This window comes from Saccopteryx leptura, chromosome 12, assembly GCF_036850995.1.
Source record: "Saccopteryx leptura isolate mSacLep1 chromosome 12, mSacLep1_pri_phased_curated, whole genome shotgun sequence".
NCBI lineage: Eukaryota > Metazoa > Chordata > Mammalia > Chiroptera > Emballonuridae > Saccopteryx > Saccopteryx leptura.
In genome coordinates this window covers 34,697,971-34,720,726 of record NC_089514.1, presented here as the reverse complement: position 1 = coordinate 34,720,726, position 22,756 = coordinate 34,697,971, and the positions used below count along the sequence as shown (strand labels likewise).

Genomic DNA, 22,756 nt, shown 5'->3' with positions numbered 1-22,756 from the left:
GGGCTGCATGCCAGGCCCCATGCCAAGTACATCAATGCATCAGTAGCTCACTGAAGTACACAGCCAGCTGATGAGGTGGCATACATATGATCCCATGGGGCAGGCAAGGAAACAGCAGCCTGGAAAAGTCAAGTGGAAAGCCCAAAATTGCCTAGCTGGTCAACGATAACACCGGATTCATTCCCAAGTAGGTCTTATTCCTGAGTTCATACTTTGAACAACCCCATCCCTCTATTAATAGAAAAGGGTAAAAGCAGACTGCTGAGGATTTTATCACGGCCAATCAACATGAAAGGACATTCAAGATGAAAGTCCTATTAAAAGTAACCTAACTGCAGTAGGTAGGGGTGATTAGCAGAGGAGATTTGTGATAAAAATGTCTCCTTTGCATGAGTTAAAATGAATTTCTCCAACTCTTGAGTAGTTAAGTGAACAATTCCACATAGTCCTCTCTCTGTGTGTTACCACCATGAGAACATCTAATAGGATAACATGGAAGCTCATGAGCATTCTTAAAAAGCCATCATCATCATAATCACAGATGATATGTAAATGCAGTATTCATAATCCAAAAAAGAACAGCTTCGATGTTCATTTTAACTTGCTTTCTGCAGATAATGGAATTTCCAAGAGCTTAACTAAGAATGAAACTGCAGTTTAATATCTGAGAGTTATAAAGGGCAATAATATGACTACAATTTTGAAAAGCTTCTAAAATACTAACTTTTTAATAGACTGCACATTGTTTAGCTTCCCTATTTTAATTTCAAAAAGAAGTACTTCTCTTTGGATTTAATGTAAGCCATATTGTGGCAAGAGAAGAATATTTGATTTCTATAATGCACATACATAAAAATAGATGAAAAGAATTATCTCTGGTGCTGAAGATGGAAATTATTTTCCCTGGGATCTCTTGTACTTTTAAATGGTATGCATACAGATGAAAAACTGTCCACAATTTCCACCCACATATGGATGTGTGTGGATATGCATGAATAGAGTTGAAATAGCATAAATGATTTTTAAAAGTATTTTGCCTATACCATTATTCAACTTTTTCATTCATTCAAATAGGAAATAAATGTAAATTTCTAAGTGTACTTTTTAAATAACATGGAATGCTATAAACTTCATCACGAAAAATAGCTGATATCCATGTTTTAGATAACAAATAGCACTCTGGTTTGAAACTACAGATTTGAAATAGTGTACACAACTACCATCAAGCATTCAGAAGAAAATAAAAAAACAGGTAAGCTACTTGAAAAGTGACCACTGTGCAGAGAAGTGAATTTCATCCACCTTCTTGTGACTGGTAGCAACAAATTTTTCCTTTCATGACTATGGTATATTCGTTTACTTGGAAGAGACTATTAATATCCTCAGTATTAGATCTGGTACACTCAGGAAATAGGAAAAACACTGATGAATAAACAAGATAATTTGGGCCTAAAATACATTAGACACCTTGAGATTGAGTTAGAAGCACATTTCAGTGACACTCAAAAATAAGACATTATCTTGTGGATTCATATTTATCACCAAGGTTCCCTTAATGGAGGCAACATGTCAGCCTGCCCAGAACAAGTTCAAGAAAGGCTTGAATTGGAAAATGAATACAGTTACTTACTGAGCCATGAATCTTACTTTTTTTCTAAGAGACATGCTAAGACAGTCAAGAGAAATGAGAACTGACTGTGTATGCGGGTGGAGATGAGCACACAGTAATTTCCAGTTCCATTTTAAACTCCCTCAGATCAAGGAAAAAGCCAGACGTCTAAAGCACAATAATTTATGAATACATAGAAAAGATTTTTCCAAAAAATGGTCTTGATAAACTAAACAGTTAAGTCTTCAAGTGTCAGTATTTAATTTCAAATCAGCTAAATACCTTACCAACATAACCCATGGATTTGAAAATAAAAACCAAAGTTTATTTCTTCCCTTTTGCCTACAAAATGTTTTAGTATACTGTTCTGATATAACACATTTGCAAAAATCATACATTTTTAATCCCAGCTTCTGTAAAATAGAAATAAGACTGAATGTCTCTCTTATGGCTTATGGAATAACTAGTCTAAAATAGGTAATAGGTTCTGATTTATGCAAAATCTACAAAAAAAACCCCAGTAGTATCGCCACAGAGATTTTTTTTAAAAAAATAAAGAGATGCTCTCTTAGATTGGAGAAATAGTTTAGACAGTAGAACAAAGAATCCAAAATAGATATGACTCAAAGAACAGCTTTATCACCAGTTTTAGAAACAGCAGCAAAATATAACTGACAAACCTCTATATTTATATAGAAACAGATGTTACTTATAAATATAATTTTGGAAACTAGAGCAGAAATACTATTCTCTTTATTCAAATAAGAAATCTAGCCTGACCTGTGGTGGCACAGTGGATACAGTGTCAATCTGGAATGCTGAGGTCACAGGTTCAAAACCCTGGGCTTGCCTGGTCAAGGCACATACACGTAATAACTACTGAGCTCATGCTTCCTGCTTCTCCCCCCCTTTCTCTCTCTCTCTCTCTCTCCTCTCTCTAAAAATCAATAAAAAAAGAGAAATCTACATTTTTATTTCTTTTCATAACAGTTTTCTTCCTAGAAAAAATAATATCTCAAATGTGGCACACGCACACACACAAAAGCAACATAAAATAAAAAGAATGCCGGCCTGACCAGGTGGTGACGCAGTGGATAGAGCATCAGACTGGGATGCAGAGGACCCAGGTTTCAGACCCCGATGTCGCCAGCTTGAGTGCGGGCTCCTCTGGCTTGAGGAAAAAGCTCACCAGCTTGGACTCAAGGTCACTGGCTCAAGCAATGGGTTACTGGGTCTGCTGTACCCTAGGGTCAAGGCACATATGAGAGAGCAATTAATGAACAACTATGGATGTCATCAGGAAAAACTGAGGATTGATGCTTCTCATCTCTCTCCGTTCCAGTCTGTCTGTCCCTATCTATCCCTCTCTCTGCCTCTCTCTCTGTCCCTGTAAAAAATAAATAAATAAAAAATAAAAAGAATGCCATTCCTCCAAAGGTCAGAGGGCGAAATAGATTGAAAGCCACAGTTTGATTTTTCATGAGAAGCAATTACCCGTATCTGGGAAGATAGGTGAAGAAAGTTATCTCATAGTGCACCTTACCTGGACTAGCTGGGAGTAGGAGGGCGTGTATAATTTAGAATTTTATATCAAAGAATAAGCGCAAAAAGTACTTGTATGTATCAATAAAAACATAATAGTTCTCAAAATAATCTTAAATTTCACATTCAAATATGGTTGCATTGTGAGAAATGTTTACCCAAAAGCATCAAAGACAGATTTAAGATACAATTAGTGGAGCGGAGTGGAGATGAGTACATGGTGAAATTTATTCTAGGTATGTTTTTTTGTTTGTTTGTTTTAATGTATATTTGTTAAGAGGTATTTCCCTGATTAGGCTCACAGAATGACCTGTAATAGGTCTGGCCATTTCCCCAACATGGAGTTTAAAGGTTAAATTCTCAGGCATTTGGGATTTTTGTCTAATATTGCTTGATACTGGAGCAACAAGACCAAGAGCAAAAGGTGGTGGAGAAAGCATGAGTCTGGAGCACACCGAAGCCTAAACTGTGTCTAAGTCCTAGATCTGCCATTTAGATGCCACATGTCACTGACCCTCTTTGTGCTCCGAGTTGCAATCTATAACAGACTGAGTGCACTTACATCAACACTGCAGTACCGCGGGAACGGAAACGTGTATCACAGAGCCCGGGGGAGGGTGGGCTCCTTCGGGCACTTGGAGGATCTGCTCTAGCACATTCTTACAGGACTCACTGGCCCAGGAGGCAGCTATCTGAGCCTTTTGGGCCTGGTGGCCAACTCCTACTGCTGATCTGCAGCTGTAAAGAGGACACTGCAGTGTCGCAGACAAAGCACAGGGATAGCACCAAGCACAGGGAGTCACTCTGGAGCCCTGCTCACCGACCCCACTGTTAGGAAAAATGAAGGGACCTCCTTGCCCCTACTCCAGCCCGTGTCTATCCCAGTCAGGCTTCTGAGGTGACTCACCTCCCAAAAACAATGAGCTAAAAAGCTACTCTTTACAGCTAAGGAGCATCCTGCTGTCTAACCAGGCCCAACGGCTTCCACATGTGCCTCAGTCATTCAACAGACATTTACTGAATGCCCGCTACATGTAGGTGATGAAAATCATAGATAATAAAAGTTAGTGGCTTCAATTTCGACCTTTCTGGATTACAAAGTTCTCCACCCTGGCCTTTCAAATATTATTGCTTAACGGTTCTCCAGCTTCAGGGTCCTTCTGGAGACTAGGTCACAGTGTTTCATTTGCTGCTCTCTGACAGGAAGAAGTTTCTCCTAATAGATACTCCATCAACTGCTCTGCAAGCTGAATCCTTGGGAAAAAAAGACATCTACATCCTAGCATTTGCCAAAGGAAAGGAATGAAGTCCTTAAATCTGAGCAAGTCATGGGTGTAGGTATAAAAGGATTACAAGTTTCTTGTTGTCAAATTACTACAGAATATTTCTACTCTATCATAGCTTACACTTAAATCCAGATGAGTATGTCTCCACACCAATTAGAAAGAAATTACAGCCAAGTGCCACCGATTTCCCACAGTACCACTCACTTTCTTCCTTGCTGACAAATCCAACCTGTATCTTCCAAGCAAAGGACAGGAAAAGAAAGTTACAATTCAGTCCCTAAAGTTAAGTAATTTTCTCTGCTTTGGAAGAGGAAGAAACCATCAACAGTATGGTCCCAAGTCAAAATGTTTTTTAAGTTTATGTCACTTGCTTATAATAGGGTATCATATCATCCAGAGTTTCAAAAGTGACTATGGGGACTTGTGGTGGGCTGCTGGGGGCAGGAGTGGATGATGTCTGTGAACAGCTGGGGTCATGGCTCTGGCCAGGGTACAGCCCTCCATCACTGTGCAGGTGCAGGTCTACTCCACGACTGGCTATTGAAAGAACCAGTTCTCTTTTGACCCACAAAGTAATCCGATGGTGGGGCAAACTCAGAATCTCTTTCAGCCTGGAGATCCGACTGCCTCTTCGACCAGTACCCAAAGCAAAATTCTTTTCCTCTGTCCCCCTCCCAGACGTGTGGCACTCCAGGCCTGGTATCCTTCCTCTCTTGAATGATGACTTCTACTTTGCTGCTCTGGGCAGCAATATGCGGAGTAGGCACAGCCTCTGGTTCTGGTGGCAAAAGCCCAATAACATCTCCATCTGTATTTTCTTCATCTGCTCCATCATCTTTTGACTTTTTCATCTTTTTTTTTTTTTTTTTTTGTATTTTTCCGAAGCTGGAAATGGGGAGAGACAGTCAGACAGACTCCCGCATGCGCCCGACCGGGATCCACCTGGCACGCCCACCAGGAGCGATGCTCTGCCCACCAGGGGGCGATGTTCTGCCCCTCCGGGGCGATGCTCTGCCGCTACTGGAGCCACTCTAGCGCCTGGGGCAGAGGCCAAGGAGCCATCCCCAGCGCCCGGGCCATCTTTGCTCCAGTGGAGCCTCGGCTGCGGGAGGGGAAGAGAGAGACAGAGAGGAAGGAGGGGGGAGGGGTGGAGAAGCAGATGGGCGCTTCTCCTGTGTGCCCTGGCCGGGAATCGAACCCGGGACTTCTGCACGCCAGGCCGACGCTCTACCACTGAGCCAACCGGCCAGGGCCTTCATCTTTTTTTTGTCGAAGTTTGGCAAGTCTTGCTTCTAACATAGCCTTTCACTTTTCTTTTATGTTTTCTCGTTTTGTTCTCTGGTCTGTTGTCTGTTCACGCAGCATCTCTAAAGTTTTCATTTGTTTGTTTAACTCTTTATCTCGAGCAAAGGCAAAATAGCCAACACCAAGTTGCCGGGCCTCATTTTCCCGAATGTCTTCATAATGGATGGCCCCATTGGCCTTTCCGGGGCCTCCCTTCTTCGTCCTCCCATTGCTGACGCTGAAGTTCTTTTCTCATGTCTTCAGAGAGTAAGGTTCTTTCAGTAGCAGGACTAACAAAAAGCTTCCCCTGAAGATTTTTATCCATCTCCAGCAGATGTGGCAAATCCTTTTTCATGTAGCGTCGAGATCGCCCTAAAGAATCCATATAATCCACCCATTCTTCACTTGGGGTCCTGGGGAGGAGGTATATCTTTTTCAGGAACATTTTCTTCATCATCATCTCTTTCTCCTGCATTTCTGGAATCTCTATTGGTACCAAATGCCTCCATTTCCTTGTGTTTATTTATGATCTTCTGTGTGAAATCCACAAGGTACATATCTTCTACTTCTTCATCTATAAAGTCTCCTTTAGTCATTTTTTCATATAATTTAGCTTTTTCTTCCAATTTCTCCCTTGCTTTGTCTAAAGTCTTCTGTTCCTCAATCTTCTGTTCTGCATCCTTCTCAGCTCGATTTGAAACTCCTGTATTCTGTTTGTTCCAGATACTTGGTTTCTTAGTAGTTGTTTTTGGTTTCCCCAAAATTCCAGAATCTTTTAGAAGTTTTTCTTGTTTGAATTCTTCTTGTTTTCAAAAGAGTTCGGCCTTAAAGTCTACCAACGAGGAGGCTGTGACATCCAAAGGCTTTTTCCTCTGGCCCATGGTTCGGCCAAAGTGCCCCGACCCAAAATAAATCCTCCACAGGTCCCCGCTGGCCTCTTACCTCTAGGAATGTTTTCAAAAAATGTGTTTTTTTTTTAAATTTTCTGAAGCTGGAAACGGGGAGGCAGTCAGACAGACTCCCGCATGCACCCGACCGGGATCCACCCAGCACACCTACCAGGGGGCAATGCTCTGCCCATCCGGGGCGTCGCTCTGTCGTGACCAGAGCCACCCTAGCGCCTGGGGCAGAGGCCAAGGAGCCATCCCCAGCGCCCGGGCCATCTTTTTGCTCCAATGGAGCCTCAGCTGCGGGAGGGGAAGAGAGAGACAGAGAGGAAGGAGAGGGGGAGGGGTGGAGAAGCAAATGGGCGCTTCTCCTGTGTGCCCTGGCCGGGAATCGAACCTGCTACTTCTGCATGCCAGGCCGACGCTCTACCACTGAGCAAACCGGCCAGGGCTAAAAAATATGTATTAATAGATATAATTAGTAAACTTCCCAAAAGTACTCACTAATGACATCTTAAACTGGTATTGTGTTGGCACCACCTGTGTGAAATGAACTATCTTAATGTCATCCTTGAATAACTAATGTCAGTACTCATTGCCACACCTGCCCCCACTCACCTGTAGCAAGCAAAATTCTACGGCCCCCATGACTGCCACCGAACGGTGTAGACACCCTGTATAACTACTGCCCCGAATGTGGCTGGGGCTGGGAATATGGTGGGCTAGCATTCCCAGGATTCGTTACCGTAGATGGACAAAAGGATTTTGCAGATATAATTAGGGCCCCTTACCAGCCAACGTAGAATTAATGAAAGGGGAGAAAATATGGAGCAGGCTTGACTTAAGCAGGCGAGCCACAAGCAGGTCAGGAGGCGGCAGCAGCAGCTCTTCTGCAGGCCTGAAAAGCAATGGCAATGCACGGCGTAAAGGACTGTGTGGCAATGACCTGAGGCTGACCTTGAGCTGCTGAGAAAGGTCCACAGACAAGAGCTAGCAAGAACACAGGAACCTAAGTCATACAACCAATTCTGAATTCAACCACAAAGCTGCCTGAACGAGCTTAAAAGACAACCCTGAGCCTCAAATGCAGCTGCCTCCCCAGCCAGCACCTTTATTCCATCCTAAACAGAGGACCCCGCTAATCTGAAAATGGTTTCCTGATCTACAGAAACAATGAGATAATCAAGTGTGTTGTTTTAAGCCACTAAGTTTGTAGCAATTCATTACACAGCAATCGAAACTCAGCCCCAATGAAAATTCTAATTTTCTCTTAACCCCATCATCCGCAACAGATTATTTAATGAACCTGAATGTCTGGGGAGGCAGATATGTACAAACCTGGAGAAAGACCTGCACACGTGGAAAGGATGATGACTTTAGCCCTGAACACGCTGATCTGAAGTGGTGACAGAGACCCTGTCCATTGAGAGGTCTGCAGCAGTAACGGGGCGTGTGGGGAGAAAACTCATGAAGAGCTCAGGTTAGGAGATACACACAGAAATACAGTTGAGCTATTACGGTAACTGAGAGAATAAAAGAGACATTGACTCAGGCTTGGATATTCCCGCATTTGAGAAAGAAGTGGTATTAAAGAAATGGCAGAAAAAGTATTTTTAAAAAGAGTTTTAATGATGACAGAATCAACCTTTTCAACCTTTTCAAGTACTTACAAAAAAGCCAACCACAAATAAAGTTGTTAAATCTGAAGAAAAGTATGTTGCTGGGAACGCGGATGAGAGAAGATTCAGTAGAATTACACTAGCAGGAACTAGTGAGTGAGAAAATGAAAAAGTGGTTCATCATTTTCCCTCTTTTAGACAAGTAACAAATACTGAATAATAATCACCACTGCCCATTCTAAAAATGAAGATATGCATACACATAAAGAATGAAATGCCTGCCTGACCAGGCAGTGGCGCAGTGGATAGAGCATCAGCCTGGGACGCAGAGGACTCTGGTTCTAAGCCCCGAGGTCACCAGCTTGAGCCCACAGACATGACCTCATGGTCACTGGCTTGAGCCCATAGGTCGCTGGCTTGAAGCCCAAAGTCACTGGCTTGAGACCAAGGTTGCTGGCTTGAGCAAGGGGTCACTCAGTCTGCTGGAGCCCCCCGCCCCTCAAGGCACATATGAGAAAGCAATCAATGAACAACTAAGGAACCACAACGAAGAATTGATGCTTCTCATCTTTCTCCCTTCCTGCCTATCTGTTCCTATCTGTCCCTCTCTCTATCTCTCTGTCTCTGTCTCTCTTGCTAAAAAAAAAAAAAAAATGAAAAGCCTTTCAAGTATAATCCTATTATATATTCTAGTCCTGAATTCATCAATATTTGAAAAGATGTGGGACCAAATCAGGTGCAGGTTATAGCTACTCAATGGGAAGTTATTTGTTTTCTAATTTAGAATCTTTTCTCATAAACTTGACTATGGCTACCACCCTTTGAATATCCATAGTTTTAGAAAAAAAATTGGAACTGTCTGGTTGGATTAAGGAGTGAATGCACACAATTACTGTGTAGAACAACAAAGATGCATTTTTCTGTTTATATGACATTTTGAAGCTTGCTTGTAAATGAAAGCTCTAGTGAAAGTTTTCATCCAAGGATTTTATAGTTTACAAGGCAATGAAAATGTCTGACAACCATAAGCCAACATGTTCTGAAATTAATTACTGACTGAAGAAACTATTTATAATTTTTTTTAACCCAAGTCAAAATACCCTAATTGCTCATGGAACTTATCCCTTTAGAGTTTATATTCTCTCCCACAGAATGAGATAAAAAATACTTATTTCTCCATGGGACATGAAGAATGCTAAAATTCATACTTGTAAGGGACTGAGCTAGGTCCCTGGGACACAAAAAGACATATAAGATGCTATCTGATTTCCCAAAACTTACAATCAAGTGGCTCATAACTCCCAATCATTTTCATTTGAGCTGAGCTATGTCACAGCGCCCAATGTTCACGGGATGTGAAATACTGCCAGTAAGATACACTGTGCAAAATTGAACCATTGTCTTTTGTTTTCCGAGCTGCCCAGCCGGCATTTAAGACTACTGTAAATACAGATACAAGATTTTCCACTGAAAGTGTTAAGGAGATGGCATATATATAATTATACTCATCATAGAAAATTAAGGACATTTAGTTTTATGAAAAATCTCGGGAGGCAGGTGTTGAAAAAGGTGGAAGGGCAGAAAAAGCATCCAAAAGCTTATTGTAAAGGGAAAGATGATGGGGAAATATTAAATCATGATTCTTTATTGATCAGGACTGGGTTTAAAGGTGAACTCATAGATACAGTCATAAAATATAATAAGCTTTTATAAATAAGGCAAAAAAAAAAGGTTGAAAGAAATCAAGGCAAACTAATGGAAATTAGGCAGTAGGGTGAAAAGAAAATCAATACATGCCTCCTCATCTTTCTCTTCTTTCATCTGCAAATCTGTGCCTCATGTTATTTGTTCCTCACAAATGGGCTACAGCCAGTAAATAATAAAAACTACATTCACATCAGCCATTAAAAAAAACCTACTAAAAACACTGCAGCTACATATCTCCAAGTTTTAAAACTGTTTCAAATTCCCTATAAACTTAGATTATAAAAAGGTTTCTACCCTTTGATGCACTAACCCTATTACTTAGACTTTTTCTGAAAGAAATAATTGTAAAAAAGAATGACATTAACACACATATGTTTATAATAGCATCATTCATGTAGTTCAGTACTCGAAATAACATAAATGTCCAATGAAATGTTAATTCTTTTGAAAATTACGGAACATTGGCAAATTAACTCTTATATAGCAAAACTAGCTATACAATATATGGAAATGTTTGTGACGAACGTTAAATGGAATGGGCAAAATACAAATTCTGAGTATGATAACAATGATATCAAATATGTGTACCCCCCAATTAGAAAGGACAAGAAAGAAATGAAAAGGGAAAAGCTAGCTGTATTCTTTTAGATGATAAAATTGTTTAAGAGAATTTTTTCTTTTTATTTGTTTTTGTTGCTATAAATTCTGGACATCTTTTACAAAATAATCCTTAAAAAAATGGATGACTAAATCTGGAAAATTTTTCACTTTATCCTAATTTACCTCTCCTTGCACAGGTGGGAACGAAGGAAAAGGGAGCGTGGCTATTAAAATCAAACGAAACTGAGGATGGGCTCCATTCACCCAGATTCTTTTACATCAAAGCAGGGAAAACAGATTCCTAAAGGACTGTCTAAACCAATAAACTACTACAGTAACAGTAAGAAACCTTTTTCATAGCATTAGTCTGTGGCTAATTGTACTGTTAATGTATTGTCAATATATCACAAGTATAATAAGTTACAATAAATGTGGTGATAACATGAATTGTTATGTTGATACTAAAACTGGGAATGTGAAAAATATTTTGTATCTTTATTCCTTTTAGTGTTGTCCCACCCTAATTAGAATGCTGCAACAGAAGCCCTGGCCAGGTAGCTCCATTAGTTAGAGCGTCACCCCAACACACCAAAGTTGTGGGTTCGATCCCCAGTCAGGGCGCATACAAGGAATGCATAAATAAATGGAAGAATAAGTGGATGTTTCTTTTTCTCTCTCCCTTTCTCTCTCTAATAAAAATAATACTAAAAAAAAATTTAAGGAATCAACCAATGAATATATAAGTGGAACAAACTGATGTTTCTCTCTCTCTTCCTCTCTCTCTAAAATCAATCAATCAATAAACATTAAAAAAAAGAATACATGTACAGAAAAAAAAGTATATTTTTCCCATGAAAAGAATTAAGAAAATGAAGATATTTACCCGAGGATTTCTGAACACTGGGAGGACAAGGGACAATCAACCTGGTATAAATTGTAACACTTGATTCTCTTCATTCTCTATCAATTTCCAAAAGAAAAAAGGATAATTATATGAAAAAAAATGAGCAGTGAAGGCCTATTGTACTTAAAATACCCAGGCAGGTTAATTTAAAATCTGTCAAAAGTATAAAACATAACTGTGCTACTTATTTCTCACTTGCATTCATATTTAATTTTACCAGCTAGTAGGCAACTCAAAGGCCTCGGCAACAATAAAAATTATGTGGTGATATATTATAGTTAAGTATTATCTACTTGACAGTCTTCTATAGAAACACCAAGGATACACTGAGATCACACAGATCCATATTTTTTCAGATTTTGTGTGCGCTTTCATAGTTAAAATAGAACAAGCAGTTTAATTCCTAGCTTATAAAGCCCAAAGAATAGCACTCAAGTTACTAATTCGCAGCAGGATTTCCTGACACATGTAACTCATTGTGCTGGACATCTGCGGGTTAGGCCAGCTTAGAAAACTTACCCTCTTACTCTCGTAAGGATACCCCTGCTCTTTCTTTAGCAAATGCCTACACCATTCAAAGAATGAACTGCTAAGCATGGGATAAGTTGCTGGCAGTGTCATCTGATCCAACAATTGAACATGTGACCAACCAAGGCCAATCAAGTTCTTTCCATTGGACTTTTACTTATTCCTAAATGGAGAAAGAGAAGGCTTCTTTCTACAAGGTTCGCTGTCTGGAATGTTATAAGTCTGGATCTTTCTATAACCATAATTTCTATCTCAGCATGAAGAAAATGTGTATTAAAAGAGAATGAGGCCAACACAGACAAAAGAACCAAAATATAAAACACATAGACCTGATATAACTGAGATTGTAGATGTAGTCATGCCTGAAGCCAATTCTACTCCACAAATATAATTCCTGTAAATAAAAATAAATGCATTCCCTGTTTAAACTGTTCAGGTTTCAGACACATGTAACCAGAGTCCTAAGCAAAAGAAAATAAGCCTGACCAGGCGGTGGTGCAGTGGATAGAGCATCGGACTGGGATGCAGAAGACCCAGGTTCGAGACCCCGAGGTCTCCAACTTGAGCACAGGCTTATCTGTTTGGAGCAAAAGCTCACTGGCTTGAGCCCAAGGTCGCTGGCTCGAGCAAGGGGTTACTTGGTCTGCTCAAGGCCTGCGGTCAAGGCACATATGAGAAAGCAATCAATGAACAGCTAAGGTGTTGCAACACGCAATGAAAAACTAATGATTGATGCTTCTCATCTCTCTCCATTCCTGTCTGTTTGTCCCTGTATATGTCTATCCCTCTCTCTGACTCTTTGTCTCTGTAAAAAAAAAAAAAAAAAAAGAAAATAAAAGGAGTGGAAGTTGGCTCAGTTAATCTAACCTAACAATGCTTTACACAGAACAACAGGTATTATATTGCTCCACTAATACTTTCAGTAGTTTGTATGTACCTTATGAAAGAGAAAAATTCCTTCAAATGCTACTAGGAACCATAACCTGAACTCACTCAGTGATTTTTAGTACTTTTAATATTTAATATTAGAGTATTTTCCTCAGAAAAATATTTGGCCAGAGGATAGAGTACATAAAAAGTTGGAATCCAAAATATGGCAAGCCTTTGAAATCATTCACATAAAAGAACTCTAATTTTATGGAAAAAAATCTTAAACTTGAATGTACTTAGTTTATCAAGTCTACCTACACGTATACAGAAAATGAATGACAATTTCCACATAACAGAACATTCTACAATATTTCTGAACAATTTTGTGTAAAATAAAAAATGCTATGCAACTTTTTCATTGCCAGGTACTCTTTCTTATCACTTACGCAAAACATTTTTCCCTTGGTTACATCCAGATATTATCTACTTGAAATATTCTCATTGAACTTAAATCACCTTACTAGTGGGCCATCGTGGGATTTCTTGACCAAGATCGCATTGTTTTATATTTCAAGGATTATTAACACATATTAATCCATCACACTAGAGCATTTTAGTTGCACATTACTGAAAGCCTTTGAATTTCATTTTGTCCAGGCTACTGAATTCTAAGAATGCAGAGGTCCATTAAAAATATGTAATGAGAAGAAATTCCAAATGAATCAAACTTCTTTTGGACAAATGTCGTCTTTTATGACATAAGAACCTCTATGAGAATTTGATGAAAGCCATTGCCCTCCTCTCCTAAAAATTTCACAGGTTAAATGCAGTCTCGGGGGTTCTCAAAATTCAGTGTCCAATCATGAACAGTAAGTTAGGAAACTGTGTTTCAGATCCATTGAAAAGTCCATTTAAGAAAAAAATGCCATAATCACTTGTCTGAAAATAGGCAATATATGTTTTATTTCTGAGCCAGATCACTAACAGGAAACATAAAGCAATAATACAAAAACCTTACCCATTTGGCATCTTTAAGGCAAAAATGGACCATATAAAGCACCTAGTATACAGAAAAAGGATATGCAGCATGTTATCTTAAGTGACCCTCAGCAAACTTTTGGCACATATGGCCGGGGGGAGGGGGAATCCTTCCAAGCAACAAGGTTTGCTTTAGGCAAATTTTGAAATCTGTGAAAAATAATCCCCACCCCAGTTTACTTTAACAAGATTGAAGATCTCTGGAAGGTCCTGGTACATGGCTGCTTTCACACTGGGGAACTGGGTGCCCGACAGGGGAGAGACTTCCCATATTATCTGTTTGTACTAGGGATCTTCCATTTGCTTCTTGAGATCATTGCCACCTTGGTTATGCCCCAGGAAGCTGACTTGTTAGCATCAAGGTTTGCCTGCTCTCTGGCTTCCGGCTGAGCTGGACAATGGAAAGCAGGACAGAAGGTCAGTGGGGGAAGAATGAAGACAGTGTTTATTTCCCTGTTCTCTCACTCAAGGTCCCTGGAAGATGGCTGTCTCTCCCCAGAAGATAGGGCTTTGCTCAAGGGCTGACAGCTGTATAGTAGGACTGGTTCCCTTAGGTTGAATACCCCTTCCTCTCCGGCCCCCAACTGGGCTGACACTAACAGCCAGGTTACTGCATTATAGTTTCCTTACCCACTCCCATGCTTTTTCTTTTACTTTTTTTCTTTTTTGTATTTTTCCGAAGTTAGAAGCAGGGAGGCAGTCAGACAGACTCCCGCATGCATCCGACTGGGGTCCACCTGGCATGCCCACCAGGGGGCGATGCTCTGTCCATCTTGGGCGTTGCTCCTTTGCGGCCGGAGCCATTCTAGCGCTTGAGGCAGAGGCCATGGAGCTGTCCTCAGCGCCCGGCCAACTTTGCTCCAATGGGGCCTTGGCTGCGGGAGGGGAAGAGAGTGACAGAAAGAAGGGAGAGGGGGAAGTGTGGAAAAGCAGATGGGTGCTTCTCCTGTGTGCCCTGACCAGGAACCCAACCTGGGACTTCCACACACCAGGCCAACACTCTACCACTGAGCCAAATGGCCAGGGCCCGCCATGCTTTTGTAAATAGTTTCATTGTGAGCAAGCCCTCTTGGAATAACCCTGACTTGCTGCTTTTCACATTTTAAATTAAATACTATGTTAATACAAAATAAACAAGTCTTAAAATTTTAAAATATATGTTCTCTTGAGTAAATACATCTGCAGGACTTGATGATTAGCTGGGCCTATTGAAGTGGGAAGCAATAAAAAGAGCCAAAGACAATATAAATTCACCTGAAATGTCAATCGCACTGCCAAAGTGTATTGAAATAATGAAGGAGGGAAGGAGATGAAGGTCAATACAACTTGGATGAAACAAAGAAGGACAACAGTCTGCCTTTGCTCTTCCAATGACAGCCTGAATGTACAGATCACAAACCCAGACAAGTGGCAGACGTAAGCCCTCCTCTGAGAGTGGAGATGCATCGTGGGAGATAACAGCCTCCTGTAGAATGCTTTACATGTGGTTATGACACCAGCCTCCCCTCCTTGACACACTTGGGCAGAGCCACTTAAACACCTACTGTGTCTGGCTTGAGCCAGCCAGTCCCAACTTTTCATTGAAGGAGACTACAGTCCCGGCCTGAGTGAAGCATCAGGAGGAAAGATGGAGCGCCCTGGCATTCTCATTACCAACTTCTTTCACACTGACTATTAAAAGTGCACACCATGGGTAATATTTAATGCCTGCTCACTAACACCACACCAGTATTCATGAGAATGCAGTAAGTCGCAGGTATTACAGAAAAGCCCTTTCTGATTAAGCATTAGTATTCTCCAGAAAAAATTTACTTTCCACATAAGAGACAACTTTCATTTTTCCTCATGAACTCTTATAAATATGCAGAAACTCTTAGGCTATTTTCATCAGTATTATGACAGCCGAACAACACTAAAGTGGTTCTTATGGCTTAAGGTTTAATCTTTTTAAGGACTAAGTGTATTTAAAAGTAAATTCACTCCCTTAAATATTTCAAAATCGGTATGCTAAAGTTTAAAAAGGGCTAATGTGCTTGTCCCTAGCTTAATAATAAATTGCTTGAAAGAATTTTTTTACCATATAAATATGAAATGTTAATGAAGTGAATCATTTTTTTCTAGTTTAGTAGCTTACACATTTATAGATTTCAGAAAAGAAAATCATCAAGTATGATATACCTAACATATAGTAGTATATCATAATATATATTTTTATGTTATAACTAAGCACAATCATTTTAATATCAAAAAGGTATAACACTCGGGAGAGGTGGGGCATAAAGAAAACCAAATAAAAGGTGACGGAGGACAATTTGACTTTGGGTGATGGGTATACAACATAATCAAATATCAAAATGATCTGCAGATGTTTTCTCTGAATCTATGTACTCGAATTGATCAATGTCACTCTGTTAAAATTGTCTAAAAAAAAAGCTATAACACTCATAAGCAATCTATCAAAAGTCATGTGCACTGACACTACTTTTTTCCAAAACTTTATGTAAACATTATTATATGTAATCATTTCTTGCAAAGTAATTATGCAATTTGCCTTCTAAGATTACTATGTAAGAATCAAATATACTTATTGCTAAGAAGCCATTATTCATTATTAAGGAACCATTTAAATAATATTTGACTTCCAGGGGTTTTCATGTTCCACATTTGTGTGCCTGAAATAGGAAAACGGGAAGAGAACATACTATTGAAAGTCTTAAAGTGTAAGTTCAATTGGAAAATCTTTCTTTGGAAAGAGTATTTTCTTCCTTTACAATGTGCCTTATTGTCAATGCATAGTGTAAATAAGGGAAAAGGCAATGCTTTGTACTTCTTCCAATCATATCATTTATTCTATTAGATTTGGATTCTCTTGTTTTTTTGTGTGTTTTTTTTATATGATACTGGTGTTTTTCTCCCCCTAGTTAGTGTGAATATACTAACTGTGTAGAGTAGTCTAATGATGGGCAAAAAATCTAGATTACCTAATATAATGTATTTACAAAATAAAAGGTCCATCACAAAGGACTTCTAATGATAACACTGCCCTATGATGGTTCTCAACAATGTTTTAAGGAAGAAAAACCACAGGAGAAGAGACTGTGGCATCCAGAACAAACTAAAACATCGGGCTGCAGTCTGAATCTTTTATTTTCAGAGGACAAAAGGGAGGCAAAACCAATTCTTTCTGGACACCTGACATGGGTCATCCTCATATGAGTCAGCATACAAACAAACACGATGCGACGAGGTAGTTCTCCAGTCACTGTCATCAACACGGGGCAGAAATACCGACCCTGGACAACACGTCTTTATCAAATAAAGGGTCCAGTTTGGAAACTTGAAATAAGAGAGGAAGGACCTAAGAGCAAAATTAACTACTAAATCAATGAGACCATTTCAGAGTCTTTGAGAAAATGGCAGAAAGTTTACAAGGTTTCTCCTTGATCTCCAGATATATATTAAAGGAAAAGATGTGGAAAAAAATGCAAAGCTAATATATATATTTTTGTGTGTGAAAAAAATTAGGAGAAACAAAAGTATATATACTAACATGCTTGCATTTGTAAATAAAAAAAAAACAATGAAAGGAAAAGTCAGAAATTAATAAAAACGGTTACTGAAAAGAAGGGTGGAGGAAACAGAGATGTGAGACTTCTCTGACTATAAACCTTATCTAGTTTTTAACATGATAAGCCTTACATATTTCTAAAATTAAAAAAATTTTAATGCCAGCTGTTGGAAAACAAATAACCAAGTCGTTAGTATAACTAAACAGAGAAAATAAGTATTTCAAGTAAATTTAGAGTATATTTTTACTTCCTTATTGGAAACAACTCTAAGAACCAACAAAGATACAAACTAGTCTTAAAATACCACTCAGCATTTTTATGATTAGCAGGAAGTTAATTGTATTACTGTTAAGAACTACAAATTTTATTATAAGAAAAAGTACATATTATATTACAATGTAATACACTGCAATATACCTATTAATAATTCTAACTTCAAAATTCATAATTCTTAAGTCTGTCCCCTAAAAGGACCTAGAAACAATGCCCCAACAACAATAAACACATCTAGGACCCACATTTCAGTCTCTAGAGCCATGTCCCATCGTTCTAGAAGGGGTAAACTTACATTTTGCCTTGTATTAGTATCATTCATGAAAGCTGTAAGGTAGAACCCTAACCCTAACCATGTCAATGGACAGAAAGACAGAAATACAACTAGAAACCAGTACATTATTTGGCCAAAAAAAAAAAAATCAAGAAGCTTTAGGAAAGTTATTTTCACACTATAATTTGCATAAGGATCATTTAGAGCAGTAGTAGTCAACCTGGTCCCTACCACCCACTAGTGGGCGTTCCAGCTTTCATGGTGGGCGGTAGCGGAGCAACCAAAGTATAAATAAAAAGATAGATTTAACCACAGTAAGTTGTTTCATAAAGATTTATTCTGCCAAACTTAGTGAAAATCTGACATAAAGTACTTGGTAAGTAATTATTATTATATGGTTTAACTTGCTATAACTCTGCTTTATAAATTTTATAAAGTAAAGTTACTTCCCTACTGTATAAATCACCATTACTGTGGAACCGGTGGCGGTTAGAAAATTTTACTACTAACAGAGATACAAAAGTGGGCGGTAGGTATAAAAAGGTTGACTACCCCTGATTTTAGAGGCTGTTTAAAACACAGATGCCTAAGTCCCACACCCATTAAGTCTATAAGTCAGGACTCCTCAGTTTTAGCAAGCATCCCGACTAACTCTGATGAGAGTAATCAGAAAACATACTTTGGAAAAGAAATAGCTTTAGAGAAAAGCATAATAGATATTTTCTAATTCTAGCATTCCTTCTATAATTATTACATATGAGGAAACAGTAAGAAAGCTGAAAATGGCTGCCTCAAAGACAAAGGAAAGTGTACAACTATTAATTTTAAAATGTACACATATAACCTTAATTAAAAATAAAACCTCAAGGGGGAAACAATAAATAACTCTGTTCCAACTCACCAACTTCACTGTCGCATAGCTTTCTAGATTAGTAATGAAAGAAAAACATCAGAATATTAAACTTCATCATTTGTTGGAACACGGTGCTTGAAGAAAACTCCAAGCTGCATGACTTCAGAAGTCCAACTTTCCATCGTTCCTGGCTCCGTGTGGCTTTGGGAAGAAGACATTTAATGTACTAAATGAAATTTGACGGTTGGAGGTCTGGTTCCCTTTCCTCCTCCAGTTTCATTGGTGCGGCTTTTTTATTTGATCCAACATATTCCTTTTACCACTTAGTTTCTCTAACCCTCTCTCCTGAAGCCAAATGCTTGCAGCTATGCATGCCTGTGATGATTGGTTCCAAATGTACAAGGAAGGATGTCGGGAATGGTGGAAACAGTCCAATGACATGAACAGAGCCAGAAACCACTGTTCCTTTACTTTGCTCTGACATGGCATAATATGGACAAATTATTCAGACCTTTTACTATTCCCTTTCTACCTCTTTAAAAGCCTGACCAGGTGGTGGCTCAGTAGACAGAGTGTCAGCCTGGGACACAGAGGACCTAGGTTCGAAACCCTGAGGTCATCCGCTTGAGTGCAGGGTCACCAGCTTGAACATGGGGTCACTGGCTTGAGCGTGGAATCATAGACATGACCCCATGGTCGCTGACTTGAACCCAAAGGTCACTGGTTTGAAGCCCAAGGTCATTGGCTTGAGCCCAAGATTATTGGCTTGAGCAAGGGGTCATTGGCTCGGCTGGAGCCCAGTCAGTCAAGGTACACTTGAGAAAGCAATCAGTGAACAACTAAGGTGCCACAACAAGAACTGATGCTTCCCATCTTTCCACCTTTCTGTCTGTCTCTCACTGAAAACAAAAACAAAATCAAAAACAAAACAGGACGAGATTTATCTAGTTAATGAATGTTTACTAAGTGCTCCACAATGTTTTTGTCTGCTCAGGCTGCTGTAACAAAATACCATACACTGGGGTAGCTTAAACCAACATTTATTTCTCATAGTTTTGGAGGCTGGCAATTCCAAGGTCAAGGTGCCTGCTGACTCAGTGTCTGGTAAGCATACTCTTCCTGACTTGCAGATGGTACGGCCTTCTTGACGATATATCCTCACATGGCAGAAAGTCTCATCCTCTTCTCATTGGGGCACGAACCCTTTCACGAGGGCTCCACCCTCCTCATTTCATGTCAATCTAATTACTTCCCAGATGCCCCCCTCCTAACAATATCACATTCAAGGATAAGGCCTCAACATATAAATTTTGAGGGGACACATTCAATCCATAACACCAATCCACAAATAAAATTTATTGGGGTTCAAATCAACACAACCAATATTAATGCCTAACTGCGTCTGAGATGGTTTTTAAAGTCCTTTTGATATCCAAAAGAATGATGTATTCAGTACCCATAATCCATTTCTTTTGCCTTTTAATTGGTACTTTATATAGAATGAGAAAAAACCGTGTAACGGTGTATGCTGAACTATTAGATAAGGTTTTACCCCATCCCAGTGATCACTGCAGAGACGAGACGTACTGAGTCACAGCTCTATGTGGAGGTCACATGGGCAGCTCTGCACACCCGAACATTTCCAGGGCCTCCCACCAGGTCTACTGACTCCGAATTCTGTGGGTGAACTTGGCTTGGAACTCATTTGTCCACAAGTTCCCCAAGTGATTCTGCTGCAGTCCATCTGGGAATCAGCACTTGGAGATCGCTGGAATACCAGAGATCTCAGTAGAATGATGGCTTGGGAAATGTTGCCTCTGCAAATTACCTGCTGCTGAAAGGCTCTTGAGAAACCTCTGGGTTTGATGTGCCCAATTCCTAGAGAGCCCAGTGATCCCAGAAAGTGTGTAATTTCTTGATAATGCTCCTGCCAGGAAAACATCCTCAACTGACTCAGATTTAAGGAATATTCTTATGAAAATGTAGAGAGTGGGGAGTCGGGAAAAAAGGTGTGCCTTCCCAGAACACAAGTGGTCCTGGGGGCTGTTCCATTCTCACTCCTATGCTCTCCAGAGAAACTCTGAATTTACCCCTGTCCTACTTAGGGAAATGCAGTTCTGTTCAACCAACAAATTCATGAGAGAACTCATAAAATTCAGCATTATAGTTACATGTTACTCATTAGCTTAGAGCAATGTTTCCCTATGGGTATAAAGCCACTAATCAAACACAGGATGATTTTAGGCTCTTTTATTCTAGCATGTAGAAAGTCATTTCAACTAATGTCATAAAAATATACAACTAGTATATCAAAACCTGTGGTTTTAGATATAACTCCTTAAGAAGAGGGTGTGATAGATATTTAAGAGTTTAAAAGTGAATTGATTTCACCCTGGCCGGTTGACTCAGTGGTAGAGTGTCGGCCTGGCATGCAGGAGTCCCAGGTTCGATTCCCGGCCAGGGCACACAGGAGAAGCACCCAACTGCTTTTCCACCCCTCCCCCTCTCCTTCTCTGTCTCTCTCTTCCCCTTCCGCAGCCAAGGCTCCATTGGAGCAAAGTTGGCCTGGGCGATGAGGATGGCTCTGTGGCCTCTGCCTCAGGCACTAGAATGGCTCCGGTCGCAACAGAGCAACACCTCAGATGGGCAGAGCATCGCCCCCTGGTGGGCATGCCGGGTGGATCCCGGTCAGGCGCATGCGGGAGTCTGTCTGACTGCCTCCCTGTTTCCAGCTTCAGAAAAATACAAAAAAAAAAAAAAAAAAGAAAAAGAAAAGTGAATCAATTTTAATAAAAATATAATGCAAATAATAAAATAAGTGGTACTTGAATATGACTAAAATTTATTCTTTCTGGAATATTTATTGAATACCTGTAATTTGGTTTTGGTAAATATACTGCTCACAAAAATTAGGGGATATTTCAAAATGAATATGAAGCGATAAAATATCCCCTAATTTTTGTGAGCAGTGTCATACAGACAAATCTCCATCCTTGTTGAAATTACATCCTAGTAAAATCTCAACATGAACATGGGAGACAGTGTATACTACTTTTGTATAAATATGAATATATAGAGTCACGACAATGAAAATCACTCATCTCCATATAGCATTCAAGAAGCTCAGGAAAAATATAATCTATTAAAAGAAATAGACTTCTCATTTCAGCTCCAATGTAAAGAGCTTGGAAGTCATTATCATCATCCTTAAAATGAGGGAAAGCTGAACAAATTGAAAATCAATGACTTTTCTTAAACCTAGTAGAGGGTGGAGATCACAGGACAAACTGAACATAGGAGTAGCTGAGATCAGCCGACCCGGAACAGAAGCTACTAGAGTAGGAACACTCAGATAATAACTCTGATCAGGCTGGTGCAGAGTGTGGACCTGCATGAGAGTAGGGGACGCTGCGGGTTTGAGTCTTAGAGGGGTTCCCATAGTTTTCAGTTTTACCTGCAGGCACCCCATTGGGTTTTCCCAATGAAGAGACAAGAAAGATCCCCCCTCCTCTGTTCCCTCCCCACCCCCACCCCAAATTAGGAGAAGGGTGAAAGTAATAAATGTGAAATACTCTCAAAGCATTCACCACCTAAGGGAAATACAATGCTAAGAAACACTGATAAAGATCACAGCAGAGGAATCCAGGCCTACTTACTAAACAATTGAGATCTAATCATAAGATTACAGACCATTTCTCCCAACACATTAGCTCCATAAGGACAGGGTTCCAGCACACTGCAGTGATTAGAGCTCAAAGAGCTGACAGGCACAGACTCTTTAAGAAGGACTTCTTAGGAAAAGACAAGGACAACAGGAAAAACCAAACCAAGAACATTAGAGTAACGTAAAGTGTCTGGCACGTATGGCTATATCAGACACTAAAACAGCCTAACTCCTAACCAGCCATATTAA

General features: G+C 39.7%; 1 protein-coding gene and 1 pseudogene across 11 annotated transcripts in view; both read right to left on the bottom strand.

The window, feature by feature from the left end:
• The window catches only part of ADAM22 (ADAM metallopeptidase domain 22), a 262,410-nt gene that overhangs the window by 162,317 nt on the left and 77,337 nt on the right, over window positions 1-22,756 (bottom strand). The gene's annotated exons all lie outside the window — the stretch shown is intronic.
• Window positions 4,796-6,614, bottom strand: LOC136383997 (coiled-coil domain-containing protein 174-like; annotated as a pseudogene).